The sequence below is a fragment of the Ursus maritimus genome, unplaced genomic scaffold (genome assembly GCF_017311325.1).
Source record: "Ursus maritimus isolate PB19 unplaced genomic scaffold, ASM1731132v1 scaffold_23, whole genome shotgun sequence".
Classification (NCBI taxonomy): Eukaryota; Metazoa; Chordata; class Mammalia; order Carnivora; family Ursidae; genus Ursus; species Ursus maritimus.
The window spans coordinates 22,361,825-22,375,881 of NW_024424786.1; positions in this window are offsets into that span (position 1 = coordinate 22,361,825).

A 14,057-nucleotide genomic window follows, 5' to 3' on the forward strand; every position below is an offset into this window, starting at 1 on the left:
AGATTTTGAGCTTCTTGAAGGCAGAGACTGTCACCTTTGTATCTCTATCTAGCTACTAATACAGTGCCTGACCCAGAGCATGTGCTCAATAACATTTAATGAAAGAGCAAATTAATGAATTACTTTATGCCATTCTTCTCCTTTTCCCTTCCTGCATTTCTTCTTTTCCTTTCTTTTCTCCTTTAGTCATGAGTCAGTTAACTCATGGTCTTCATTATGGATCCACAGCTACAATTTCCCAGACTTTGTCTCAAAGTTTTGGGTCAAACTGCTTAATGTAGCTGAGACATCCCTTAACACCAGAAAAGTTGTGCTTTTACTCTTTACACTATGGTCTGGAATACTCAGGATTATTAGAATGTTGATTGCTGAGCCTGAAGGGTGCTGTGTGTGTGTGTGTGTGTGTGTGTGTGAACGCACGCACAGGTTCATCGGTATAAATTATGAATGTGTGGCATATATTTACCGCTTTACCCCAAGACTCCAGAATAGATGAATCATCATTAACAGATGGTTTTCTTTAAGAATTGTTAGTATAAATATCAGCTAGTCTCGTGTGCTTTTGTTCCTGTACTCTAATGCCCCTCCCATGTGCATTTTCTTTGGGCGGTGTTGAATACTCTTTCACACTTGTGTACACATCTTATACCCTTAAGGTGGCAGCAACAATCAAAACAGTATTGAAAGAAAATTAACTGAAAGGGTGGGGAAGTGAGGAAAAGAAAAAACGAATTCTTTCTGAAATGTTCTATAATCCTCCATTTTCTGCTCAGCAGTATTATATTCATAGCTAGATTATTCATTATTAAGAGCTTATTTCTGCCCAGACTGTGTGTGTCAGTAGATTAAGATGTGGAGGAAGATTAGTTTCTCACAGTGGGTGGCTGGAAATAAGTTCCTTATCTGATCATTAAAATCAGTTGTTCATGGTTTTTTGATCATAATTATTAATTCTGTCAGGGGCTTTTGCATGCCAATTAAATCTTAGTGCCTGATATGTACTATTAGGATTCAGCTGCATGGTACCAGTGTCACATTAGCAAGGCAGAAATGAGTTATGTGTGCCTGTGTTGGTCTTCAAAATTTTTCAAGTCTCTGCAATGCCCAGTACTTATTTTAGAAAGTATTTAATGATTTTGAGACTTTTGTGCGATAATACTATTGTTAATAAATAAAGTGCTCGCAGCTGCTAGTAATTGTCTATTATGTACCTGACACAGTCTCAGGCTGTTTTACCTCTGTTGCCTGTGTTTTTTTTTTTAATTAATTAATTTTATTTTTGTAGTAGTTTTTGATTCACAACATAACCGAGCATAAAATACAGAGAGTTCCTATATCCCCCCATCCTCAACGTGCACAACCTCCCCTGCTATCTGTCGACATCCTGCACTGCAATGGCATGTTCGTTGCAGTCCATGAGCCTACACTGACTCGTCGTTATCACCCAGAGTCCAGTTGGGTTTACATGAGGGTCCGTTCTTATACATTCTGTGGGTTTCAACAAATGTATAATGACATGTATTCACCATTGTAGAATCAAACAGAATCCATCCACTGCCCTAAAAATCCCGTGCTCTGCCTGTTCATCCTTCTTCCCTAACTCCTGGCAATCACTGTCTCCATAGTTTCACCCAATCCACGCTGTCATAAAGTTGAAATCATACAGTATGTTGATTTTCACATTGGTCTTTTATTTCGTAATATGCATTTTTCAAGACTTTATTTATTCATTTGTCAGAGAGAGAGAGAACAAGCAGGGGGAATGGCAGGCAGAGGGAGAAGTAGGCTCCATGCTGAGCAAGGAGCCCAACATGGGAATCGATCCCAGAACTGCGGGATTACGACCTGAGCCAAAGGCAGACACTTAACCGACTGAGCCACCCAGACATCCCTAGTAATATGCATTTAAGGTCCCTCCATGTCTTTTCATGGCTTGATGGCTCATTTCTTTTACTCCTGAATAATATTCCATTGTTTGATGTGCCACAGTTTATCCATTCACCTACTGAAGTATATCTTGGTTGCTATCAAATTTTGGCAATTGTGAGTAAGGATTCTATAAACATTCATGTGTAGATTTTGTGTGGACATTGTTTTCAGTTCCTTTGGGTAAATACAACAGAGTGTGATTACTGGATTGTATGGCAAGAGTATATTTAGTTTTAAAAGAAATCACCAAACTGTCTTCCAAAATGACTATACTGTTTTGCATTCCCACCAGCAATGAATGAGTTCCTGTGGCTCCGTATCTTTGTCAGCATTTGGTGGTGTCAGTGTTCTGGATTTTGGCCATCCCAATAGGTATGTACTGGTGTCTCATTGTTTTAATTTGCATTTCCCTAATGACATATGATGTAGAGCAACTTTTCATATGCTTATTTCCCATCTGTATATTTTCTTTGGCAAGTTGTCTGTTCAGGTGTTTTGAACCCATTTTTTATTTGAGTTGTTTTTTACTGTGTTTTAAGAGTTCTTTGTATATTTTAAATAATAGTTCTTTGTCAGGTGTATCTTTTGCAAATAAGTTCTCCTAGCCTGATTTATTTTCTCATTCTCTGAACACTTGTCTTTCACAGAGCAAAGAATTTTAAATTTAGTGAAGTCCAGCTTATCAATTATTTCTTTCGTGTATCGTGCCTTCAGTATCATATCTAAAAAGTCATTGCCATACCCAAAGATATCTATGATTTCTCCTTTACTATCATCTATGAGTTTCACAGTTTTGCATTTTAAATTTAGGTTTATGATCCGTTTTGAGTTAATTTTTGTGAAGAGTTTAAGATGTGTGTGTCTAGATTCTTCTTTTTTTTTTGCATGTGGATGAACAGTTGTTCCAATGCCATTTTTTGAATCTATTGTCTACTTTTATCTTCTCTTAAACCCATGCCAGAGTTATCACCTTTACCTCCATATTAAAGACAAAAAAAGCAAAGAGCAGGAGGATAAAATAACTTCTTCAAGTTTACAGAGCTAACAAATGGTGAAGTTGGGGTGGAAACCTAGGTATTTCTCATTCCAAACTCCTCCTCTGCTGCCCTTCAAATAATTGTGTGTGTGTGTGTGTGTGTGTGTGTGTGTTGCCAGGAAGTAGGGTTCCTAAAATAATATATTGCCACAGTTTAACGAAATGACACAGTGATTTTTGAGCCTAGGGGTTAAGAGAAAAATAAAATTTGTAAAATGTGTTAGGTGGTTTTCTCTTATTATCCAGCTATGCATCAGACAACTATTTGAGTATGAAGCAATGTATTAGGTGTTGTGGATACAACATTGAATAAGACACAGTCTGACTTCTAGTAGGACATTTAAGTGTTATCACGGGACTATGCTGACCACAGAGGAAGAAGTGATTTATTTAGCTCTATAGAGGGAGAGGACTCTTGAAATAAGTTGCAGAATTGTTCACAGCTACTCTTTTAAGAGAAACTAATAATAATGTCTTCTCTCAGTTACCATTCCACCCTCATGTATAAAAACATTAAGGATAGCTTTTTGGTAATATGACAAAAGTCGGTGAGGTAAAGCATGAAGTCTTATTCTGTTGGCCTCAGTCTGCAGAAGAATGGCTGTAGATAAATTCTCAAGTATATGATACACATAAAACCTAGGATGGGAGTGGGTGGACAGTGATGGTGGGAAGTGGTGGGGGGAATGGTTGGTTATCATAAAGTTTTAGAAGGTGGGCGTTTAGATTCCATAGTAAAACATAATCCCAATCATGAGAATTTTAACTCATGGTCAGTGCATGCTTTCGTTCATTCAATCATGACCTATTGATTACCAATTTTATCCTACTTCTGTAGTTTGCTTTGAAATTAGGGTTATCCGAATGCCTGCGTATTTCAAGAGACTCTCTAAGTTTGAACCTGTAGGAGAGAATCTTGTGGACCTGGTCTTAAGTAAAGATAAGTATGCGAGGGAATGGAATGCCTGGTAGATCACTATATACTCAAGTCATGATACAGAATTGCCATCAAATGTGGGGCCAAGATGATTCTTTATTTAGGAAATTGAAAGGCTCTTATTAGCATAAGACCAATGCAAAGGCTGAGAAGAATTGAGGGATTAGGGTAGAGATGGAGGTATTGATCTTCCCCAGCTGGAATGGGATGAGGCACAGTGGCTCCTTGGTTCATGTACTCAATCATTTGCTTACTGAACACTTCCTATATGCAGAAACTATAGATAATAACTTGCTTATCCTAATAACAATCTCACAAGGTAGGGATTGTTATCAAACCTGTTTTACAGGTAAGAAAACTGGGCCACAGAGATACTGAACAACATGTCTAAGGTCACATAGCTTCATTCCCTCGCAAATCCTTTTTTTTTTTTTTTATTCTTGACAACCAAACTTACACTAAAATAGGAAGTGGTCACCACATTCTAGTTTTATGCAGGCAACTGATTTTTGAATCAACATTCCCAGGAAAGGGAAGACTTTCTGGAGCTAAGCATCTGCTTCCTAGCCCAAGGTTGGCATGGACCAGTTAACACCTTTTTTCCTTTATGGCAGCAGAAAATGCCCCTAGGACACAGACATCTTGTGTTATCAGAGGTCCCAGTGCCGCGTGGACTATCACCAAACCCACATTGATAGAAGCTTCTGGTCTGTCAGGTCACTAATGCCTTTCACAGCTGTGTGCCCCATACAGCCCTGAGCTTATACCACTGCAGACCTTGCAATAACTCATATACCCCATGGAAGCATTATCTCATAACAAGGCTCCAGACATGGATATGGAAAATGGCCAATAAAGATATTAAGAGGGAATGGCTCAGAGAAAGCACAGCTCATCACCACCCTGCTGGTTGAGAGTGGGAGGCCAGCAGGGGCCCAGGCCTTTTCTTCTAATTTTAAATCAGGAGTCTGAGCAGTAAACCCCATGTCTCATTCAATTCACTGCACTGGTCTACAGAGAAGCACGTGACGTGGCCCACAGTGGCAGCTGAATGAATTGTTCAGGCTGATTGTCCCTTCCTCTGTCTGTCTCTTCCATCCGGGTAGAGATGGTTTAAAAATACACTGTCATTAAGGCCATTTCAGCTGCAGGCTGGAGTGGTTGGCATAATTGTGAGCTTCCTGAGTCTCTGGGGCTTCCTGAGTCTCTGGCTGGTTCTTTCCTGCTCATTGACACTCATGGCCTGCAATAGTTTTGAATGAAATGTCATGTCTAAGTTGTTGATAACTGTTAGCCAGCTCCAGGAGGTAATTGAAATGATCTTATATTTGCATTGGAGATTTTGTATTTATGCAAAAGATTGCTGAATTGCATATCATTGAGGATATATATTTTGAGAAGAGCTTTTCCAGCTGGCTTTGTGGCTCTTGTGTTTTGTTTCCAGTAAAGGATGAACCAGCATAGCAATAAGATAGGTTTTAAAGGGTTTTAGTTACGTGGTGGCACTTTTATTTTGTTTTGTTTTATTTTTTTATTTTTGCAGCGGTCATTTATAATTTTTCAACTTGATCTTCCTGTCAGTTGGTATTTGGGTTTATATATATAGCAAGGCCCTCTTTAGCTTTTTGAGGTTTCAGCAGCCCTGATGTCTGGAGATGAGTAAATAGTTGAGAAAGTATCTGACACAGCCGTTGGGTCCAAAGAGTTATGCTCTTTGTACCAAACCTAGTTTATTTTCCTCTCCATACCTGCTCAGCCCTCTCTGTCCCTTGGGTCCTGTTGTTGTTGGATGGATGTCCTTGTCCACCACTGCTTATCTCCTAACACCACTAGCTGTCTGATCAGGTGAGAACGAGGCTCCAGCACAGTCTCTTCATGGAGAGATCACATCAGCTTCAGTGCCTTGGACAAACTGACCAGACCCACAGAAGATATGGCGCCTTCCACCACTTTTGGTCTCAGATGAAACGCCAAACACCAGGCCATGAGAACTGGCTTTCCCAAAGACTGCCTGGAGCAGTCAGTTTACACAGCCACAAAATGTGGGGCAAACTTTGACCAGTGAGAGACAGGAGACAGAAACGAACTGGCAGATAAATTCTGTAGCCTTCATACTCCCTCAGGCTGTTCTCATGCACAGTGTTTCCATATAGCCTCTCCGGAGATGCCCTACGTGGCTGAGAAATGGACTGTTGTTGCCCCGTGGTCAGCTGAGCACTGTGCCACCTTGTAATTGATTTCCTCCTTTTCTGCCCCACTCCCCTTTTCCCTTCATCCCACTGCTCTGGAATTGCTCCTCCTGATAAAGCTCTGAGTGTAGACTATTGTTCTCTAGAGAACCTGGCAAAGACAACGTAATTCAAGAGGGACTCGCTTCTCAGATGATCAGTTATAATGATGGTAAAAAATGAAAGATAAAGGAAAATAAAGGGAGTAGCTTAGGGTGAATAGGAAGTATGCTAAAAAGTGAGCAGGAGAAGGTGGCTCTTTTTGAGAAACGTGGGATAGGGTAGGTTTAGAGAACAAAGCTTTGTCACAATATTTTAGAGCAAAAGACGGGAACGGTTTGGTGTAATTAATAATTCCTGATGCAACAGACAAAGTCTCTTTGACTTGACATGATGTAGGTATTTTTCTACTCAGAATCTTATATGGTTCTGGTGGTTCTTCTCCATTTTGTATGCAGTGTGAAATACTTGGCCTCCAAGATTTCTGGAGCTGGAGGTAAAACAAGAATAGGAGGGGGGAGGGGGAGAGAACAATTGAGCATGAGGAGAGAGGAAACATCACCTTAGCCTGGAAGTCACACATGTCTGGCTGCCCAGATGCAGGCCAGAACTAATCATATTGCCATGGCCTAACTGCTAGGGCAGCTGGGAAATGTAGGGGAACACACAGACTTTTGCTGCACACAGACTGTCCCATGACAAGGTCCATCAAGAGAAACTAACTGGGAGAGGGAACCAAATGGGACAAGGCAAGAGATTTATACCAGAAGAATGCAAAGAAGATCTTCAAGAAAAGCCAAAGTGGGCAAGAAGAAGTAGAGGTACAAGACCTGAGGTCAAGGTCTCTTTATGAGTAGAGGATACAGAGGGGAAGGAAAAAACTAACGGAGAGTTGGGTCAAGTTTTGGAGCAGAGCTGAGAGAAAAAACGGGTAGCTAGGACAGCGCCTCTGGTGGATATAAGGGTGAAACCATCCACGAAGCCGTTTTGCCACTTCTCAGTGAAATAAGACAGGGAAACCTGGAGAAGACGTCAGGTGAGCTGGCCACATGGTAAGGTGGGACAAGGAGCAATATAATATTCCTTAAAATAAAGAAAACCGACATGCTTACCTCACAGATCCACTTACCATTGTCAGTGTAAAATAGTGGACACATGATGATGTCCAGCTGCTCAAGAAGAACTCACCCACATTTCTATCAGACCTGTCAAATTTAGCCCTGAAAGGTCAGGAGTGTTAAAACACATTTATGAGATTCAGGTGCGAGATGTCCGAGGCGATGCGAGTCAAGTGAGGCTCATTCAGACATGCTTCACATCACAAGAAAGGAGGAGCTGGGGTGCACATTGAGAAGCAGGCATCCAATGACTGTGTGATAGGGCTGTTGTGAGGATTAAATCAAACACCTAGCACATTCTAAATGATTAATACATGTTACTGTTGTTTGGCCAACCCTTTGAGGTTTCTGTTTTAGAGATTAGGAAACTGAGGCAGAGCAAATGTAAGAGATTTGACCGTGAAATCGTAGCTGGTTAAAGTGTTCAGTAGTAGGTGGCCATCAGCTGGTCTAGGAGGTCAGGAAGTGGTGGAATTGTCATTAAAGACTTCCCTGATGAAGTGATATTTAAGCATAGGCATGAAGGCTATGGAGTTAGCCAGGCAAGGAAGGTGAGGAGGATAACAGAGGAGAATTCATGTAGAGAGAATAACAGAGAAAAATGTTGATGTCAGGAATGACATCAGAAATGGTAGGAAGAGGGTGTGGTCAGGAGCTTTACGAAAGAGAGGGAGTAGTCCAAGGTGAAACGGGAGAGGAAGATAGGCTTAGGCAGAGTCTCCTACGTGATGCAGCAGACAATGAACCCTACCCTAAGAGTCATGGTGGGCCACCGAAGTGCTTTAAGTAGATTTGTGGCATAACAGATCTGTGCTTTATAAAGATGAAGCCAACTGTTATATGGAGAATGGATTGGGGAGGGGAGTAAGTGAGAATACAGAGAACCAGAAGAAGACTACTATAATAATTTTGGCAAGGAATGATGGAGAATTAATTTGGGATGATAGCAGTTGACACAGAGAAAAGTTGAGGATTTTTATATTTACTCTGAAGATAGAATCTGCAGGATCTAGGAATAAAGAAGTTGAAGTTGTCTTTGGGTCTAGGTTTCTGGCTTGAGTACCTATATGAGTAAAGGTACTATTTATTTAGATGTGGGGTATATGCTACATTGTTGGTTGAAGGATATTTTTTAAAAACTCTTATGTAAAAAATTACGTAAAACTCTTATGTAAAGAAAACTTCACCAGCTTGCTTTAATGTTAACATCCTACGTAACCACGGTACATTTTTCAAAACTAAGAAATTAGCATCAGAACAATACTATCAACTAAACCATGAACTTTATTCACGTTTCACCAGCTTTTCCACGAGTATGCTATACCTGGTCAGGATCCAACCCAGGACATATAGTCGCTTTGTGCCCTTGGTTTTCTACAATCCGTAACACTTCCTGGTCTTTCCTTGTTTTTCATGAGCTTAACACTGCTGCATCATACTGGTCAAGTATTTTATAGAAATACTATCCACATGGGTTTGTCTGATATTTTTTTATGACTACGCTGGGGTTATGGAATTTGGCAAGAATGCCACAGAGATCATGTACCCTTTTTACCTTATCATATCAAAGGATATGTGATATCAACATGGCTTGGGGTATCTGGGTGGCTCACTCGATTAAGCTTCCAACTCTTGATTTCAGCTCGGGTCATGATCTCAGGGTCATGGGATTGAGCCTCACATCGGGCTCTGTGCACAGGGTGGAGTCTGCTTGTCCCTCTCCCTCTGCTTCTTCCCTGCCCCACTCACGTGCTCGCTCTCTCTCAAATAAATAAATAAGTAAATAAATAAATAAAATCTTTAAATAAATGGCTTATTATTGCCACTTGGTTCACATGGTGTATGCCAGATTTCTCTAATTTAAAGTTGTTATTTTTCCCTCTCCATACTGTGTTCATTAAAAGCAGTCACAAAGTTCACAATAAATTCACACTCAAAGAAAGGAGAATAAGCTCTTGTGTGTTCGAGAGAATAACAAATAATTGTGGACATATGTTAAAACCACCCCATAATTAATAAGTACTTTTGGGGAGGTACTTTTAAGCCATGCAGCTATCCTATTTATCTTTAAAGTTTCTCATCCATTAGTGGGTTTTGCCCACAGCAATTATCACTGTGGTGTTCTGATACTGATTATCTATTTCCCTAATTCTTCCTACATCTATAATTTGGAATGATGGCACCTAAATGTCACAGATCCATATTTGTTCAGCCAGCTAGTCTCATTGACTTAATTTATTTTACTGGCAAGACTAAGAGGTTTTTTAATGAGGAGTGGTGTCTGCAAACTTAACACTAAATATATCCAACTTTTCCACTCATTGGAATTGGTGTTACTAAGGGGGAATGTAATTTTAAAAATATATAGTTCATTTATTTGACTTTATCTTGAGTCTATTTATTGTTTAAAACTAGAATGAATAAAATAAATAGCGTATCCATTTCCAGACAGTTAATAAAACAACATTGTTCTTAATTCTATATTTATTGTAGAATGAATGCTAAACTGGGGATTTTAGATTGATGAAAAGAATGTGATGTTCTTCCAATTCAGTGCAAAGCATTAAGATTTCCATAGACTACCCTTAATTAAAAAAAATGTGTAAGTAATAGTTGGAAAATTTCAGGAAAATATAAATAAGAAAATCATAAAAATTAATATTTCTGCCCTGCAAAGGTAGTTTTTTTAGTATTCTGGCAAATATTCTTCCTCATTTTTTAAATATTTGCACACATGGATATGTGAATTTATATTTATATAAATAACTCAAATTTTAAAATTTGTATCTTGATTCTTTTAACATAATATTATGTGTTTTCCATTTCCTTAAATGCTCTCTTAAAAAGGTTTCAAATGGTTGCATAGTAATTCATCATATGGCTCATAATTTGTTTAACTGTTCTGTAGATTGCCAATGTAGCTTGTAACCAGTGTTTTACTAGTATAAATAATTCTATGCTATACTTTTGTATATCTTTTATACAATTTGATGATTTTCTTAGCAAAGAGACAGTAGTGTGGTGGTTAAGAGCTCAATCTTTGGAACTAGATTTCCTGGTTTGTATCCATCTAAGTCACTTGATAACTGTATGATCTTTAGAAAATTACTTAACTTCTCTGTGTCTGCCTCAGTTTCCTAATCTCTAAAACAGAAACTCAAAGGGTTGGCCAAACAACAGTAACATGTATTAATCATTTAGAATGTGCTAGGTGTTTGATTTAATCCTCACAACAGCCCTATCAGTCGTTGGATGCCTGCTTCTCAGTGTGCACCCCAGCTCCTCCTTTCTTGTGATGTGAAGCATGTCTGAATGAGCCTCACTTGACTCACATCGCCTCGGACATCTCGCACCTGAATCTCATAAATGCGTTTTAACACTCCTGACCTTTCAGGGCTAAATTTGACAGGTCTGATAGAAACGTGGGTGAGTTCTTGAGCAGCTGGACATCATCATGTGTCCACTATTTTACATATTTAAAATATGCCATGATATAGACAAGGTCCTTGAAAATATAATTTCAAAAATTGACAAGAAGCACTAGAAAACATAAACAGCCCTGTAACCATTAAAGAAATTAAAACAGCATTTTAAAATAGCATATCCAGATGGTTTTATAGGGCAATTCTACTACTTACAGAACATATAACACTGATTTTTTTTCTTGTATTCTTTTAACACATAATGCTTGTGAAGTTATGGGTATTTTTCTGAGTACTTTTCATATAGCATTTTCATATAGCCTTCCTTTACTTCATAACAATCCTATAAGGTAGGTATTGTAATTATCCACTATTCATAGGTGTTTGCTGTGGGCTTGTCATATGTGACTTTTATTATATTGAAGTATGTTCCTTCCTACTCAATTTGTTGAGAGGTTTTATCTTGAAAGTGTGTTGCATTTTGTCAAGCTTTTCCTGCATCTGTTGAGATTATCATATGATTTTTATCTTTCATTCTATTAATATGGTGTATCACAATTATTGATCTACTTATGTTGAACTATCCTTGCATTCCAGGGATGAATTGTACTTGATCATGGTGTACAATTCTTTTAATGTGCTGTTGAATTCATCTTGGTAGTTATTTTGTAGAGAATTTTTACATCTATATCTATACAGTACTTATTAGAGGCAAAACAACAGAAAATGGAAACATATGAAAATAACCTATTATTATTTCTAAATGTTCACTTTAGTTCCTTTTTTTATATTGTGTGTTCATGTTATAAATTTATAATTTATCCTGGTAAAATTGTTCCTAGTTGTATGATAGAATTAAATCTATTTATTAGTGTTCTGAGTTTTCCCAAGCCTTTGTTTATGGATGGATTGCATAGATATAATAATCTAAAATTCACTGACGTAGGCGCACCTGACTCAGACCAACTGCTCACATGACATCTCCTGTTCAAGTCATGGTTTACATTGTACTCACATCAGTCTGGCAACTATGGTCTCTAGGTGGAATGGGATACTTACTTTTCTTTTCTTGCTGACTCCCAGATTTGATGCTTTCTCGAGGGAGTCCCTTGAGCATCCCTAATGTTATATATGCAATACATCTGCCATTGGTAATGCTGTATTTGTAAAAATACCAGCATCTCTAGGAAAGGATTTCTTTTTTTTTTTTTTTTTTTTAAGATTTTATTTATTTATTCGACAGAGATAGAGACAGCCAGCGAGAGAGGGAACACAAGCAGGGGGAGTGGGAGAGGAAGAAGCAGGCTCATAGCAGAGGAGCCTGATGTGGGGCTTGATCCCAGAACGCCGGGATCACGCCCTGAGCCGAAGGCAGACGCTTAACCGCTGTGCCACCCAAGCGCCCCTCTAGGAAAGGATTTCTTTGTTCTAGTGCCCCATATGCCACCAAATGTCAATGTTTTTTGGCACTAAGTGGAGTCATATCTCCTTCTGTATCTCTGTGTCTGCCTTTAAACAACAATTTGTCCCCAAAGTGACACAGAATCCTCCAGGAAAAGATTCCTACAGCTTTTGCTATAGGCTTATAAATGAGTCCACAGACTTGGGTGGCAGCAGGAAAAAAATGCTTTCTTCTGTTTTCCTCTCCATCATTATATCAGCATCTCTTTCACACAGGTCCTTCCTCCCTTAAAATTCCCCTTCTTCTGGATGGGACAGGTACTGTTACTAGTAGTTAAGGCTGTGGGAGCTATGCTGGACTTCCTGGGTTCAAGTTTCTGCTTTACCACTTACTAGCTTTGTGACTTCAGGTGACCTACTTCATCCCTCTGTGCCTCACTTTCCTCTCTACCTTGGGGATTAGATTTCCTAGATTTGTTGAGAGGAACAAATGAATTAGTCCATGCAAAATACTTCGAATTATATGTGGCATTATAAAATCTGTGATAAACATCAGTTGTTATCATATGCCTGGACCCGTCTGACATTTCTGATGGCTAAGACCAGGTTGGATCTATGAATTTGTGGAGCTGAGAAAAATAGTTGTAGTACATTAGAAAAAGTTGGCAGAGAACCAAAATGTAGGTGCCACACATTTTACCAGGATGTATTTTGATACTGATAACACATGACTTTTATCTGTACAATTTCTGGGCCATAGACTTGGATTTCAGAATTTGTCTCAAACTGCTCAGAGAAGAGGCTATTTCTCACTGCCAGACTCGCCAGTTGCTGGAAAAGATACCAAGAAGGAAAAGGGATTTAAAACTTAAAGGACAAGGCATAAAACACACATCTAACTGATAAGAACAGAAACAAAAGGGTGCTTAAACTACAGATAAAATGAAATGTTCAGAGTTTTGGGTTTCAGCCACAGGAAGTCACGGGGCTTTAATTCTTGATGGGCAGCCTGACAAGAGAGTAAATGAAGCTCCGGAAATCTGGGCTTTCTGCCAAAAAGGCTGTAGGACTGGAGAGCTCTGATTCACGGTACTGCATTCTTTGGGAGGAGGAACCCTGAAGTCTCTGTGTTTACTTCAAGGGACCCACTGTGAGCTGAGAGAGGCGGGAACTATGGAGGCCATGTAATATGGAGGAAAGTGCTTTTGATTGAGGCCAGCTCTGGGTTTAATGCTTTTCTGAGGTGACACGAGGGAAGATTCCTAAGCTCTCATCAACAAAACAGAGATTTTTATTTTGATGATAAAGATGTAATGTGTAAAAGGGCCAAATCATCCATTAGATACTATAGGTAGAGTGCCTACAACCTATAAGACTTGTAAGGGACTTTTAAGATGTTTGAGATATAAAATATTTTTTTCTTCAAGTTATAAATTTAAAAACTGGAAAATTAAAATTGAAAGGGATTTGAAGACCACAATTATAAAAGTCCTTTCAATTTTTTAAATGCCAAAAATGAAGTGATATGGAATATGGATGCATTTTAATAATTGGGATATGATAATATGGTACCATGTGGAACATTCTAAATTAATAAGCCTTAGGGAGACCCCTGAGTAAGAGCAGGGTGTTTGGAACATATTAGGTACTAGTATTCTTTTTCTCTCACATTTCTTTAGTTCTTTAGAAGTCTTTTGAAATATGGGAGGAAGTACAAGGTCACATCATTTAAGTCAGTTTTTATCTGGGTAGTCAATATGATGTTAGGTATAAAGTGATTAACTAAGTTTTACTGTTGTTTGATTTTACTGATGCATACTGTATGCCAGGTAGTCGTCTAGGTCATATGTATTAACACATTAACACATTCAATTCTCATAGTAATCCAATGAAATAGTGATAGCTATTTTTCCAATTTTAATGAAGAGAAGATGAAAAAATAGCAACGCTAGGCAATTTATCAAAGCCACATAGTAGCGGAGCCAG